This window comes from Grammomys surdaster, unplaced genomic scaffold (assembly GCF_004785775.1).
Source record: "Grammomys surdaster isolate TR1022 unplaced genomic scaffold, NIH_TR_1.0 170, whole genome shotgun sequence".
In the NCBI taxonomy this organism is placed as follows: Eukaryota; Metazoa; Chordata; class Mammalia; order Rodentia; family Muridae; genus Grammomys; species Grammomys surdaster.
The window spans coordinates 20,487,364-20,488,824 of record NW_021604618.1 but is presented as its reverse complement, the minus strand read 5'-3'; positions in this window follow the sequence as shown (position 1 = coordinate 20,488,824).

Here is a 1,461-nt window from a genome sequence, read left to right as displayed (position 1 = left end):
GGGAGCGGGTTCCTCTCTCCGCCCCCTGCTGCCTGGCGCGCAGCTCGCGGGCTGAAAGTGAAGGGGGAGACTCCGATCCCGCACAGGAGCCCTGGAACTTCTCAGAAAAATAGAGCCTCCTCCCACGCAGCCTGGGTGTACTCAGGCTCAGCGCTTAGGATCTTGTGCCATGTGAGCTGGAGACGTTCCACGTCAGGGTCCCCAGATGTGATGCTCCTATGGGGACCACCTAAACCCTTTACGGGGACTTTTACTAAAGCACGTCTCCTTGAATATTTCGATAACAGAGACGCTTGGGGATCGAGACAGATTGGTTTAAAAATAAAAGAGGGCAAAAGGTCGGAACCCTTAAAGGAAGCTGCCTCCTGGGTCTATCCTGGTGGGTGGGGGATCTCGTGTCCATTCTTGCCCCGCACGCCAGTCTTCTGTTTGATTCACTAAGAGTGGCAGTGCGGTATAGCACAGGGCCAGCAGGATGGTGCACCGAGGTCGTCTTCCAAGTCCAGAGTTCTTCCCCAGTTCTACTGTGCTTCCTTAGATGGCCGCTTGGGGGCGGTATATGTATTCTGATTTAGGGGATCCTTGCGGAGAGTTTTTAGCGGCATTTTAAGGAAGCGAATTCGTATCCAGCTCCCTCAAGGCAAAACTGAAATTGTGTCTTGAAAAACAATTTTATGCCCACTCGTGTTTCTTAACGTGACTCCCGAATGGAGAATTTGCTGAACCATCTGGCTCCCGGATCTTACACTATTTACAGAACAGACCTGTAGAGCAATAAACTCTCCGCCTATTGTTTTATTTCCCATCTTTCTCCCTAATTTTTTTTTTTAATTTTTCGGCTCCCAAAACCGAGGTGTGGTTTACATTTCTGTGGGTATACACTTTTCCATGAGTAGGCTGCTGCCTGATACTTTGTCTCTGAAGTCTGGTCTCTATGCCACCGGTCCCAAGCCAAGATGACTCCAGCTTCCTGGAATTCCATTCATCTCTTTGGGAAGGGACGTCAGCGGAGATGCTTCTCCAGCTGTGACCCTGCGTGAACAGGCTTGGCTCTGAGTCCAGGGACACAGGTAAAAGCATCACCAAATAAGGATCTTGGCAGAATCAGGGTGGGGGCAGGCTGAGAGTCTGTTGGGGCTCCCTCCCCTTATCAGTTACACCTGGCTGGACTCCCAAATCTTGGAAACACCCACGGCTTTATGCTCATCACACAGCAATTTCACTTTCCTTGTGTGGGAGTGTTCTGTGACAAGGTGCGTGTGTGTGGTATGTGTGTGTACACACAAGGAGGGGCTTACAGAGTGTTTCCTAGTTACTCGGGGTACACAGCTAGTGCCTCTTGTAGATAAGTATGTTCCCAAGACGTGTTTGTTTATTAGACTTCAGATATTCAGAGCCTGGAGTAAAAGTTTCTACTGGTTGATTAGTCAAGTTAGATTCCTGTCCTTGAAGTCACAGTCA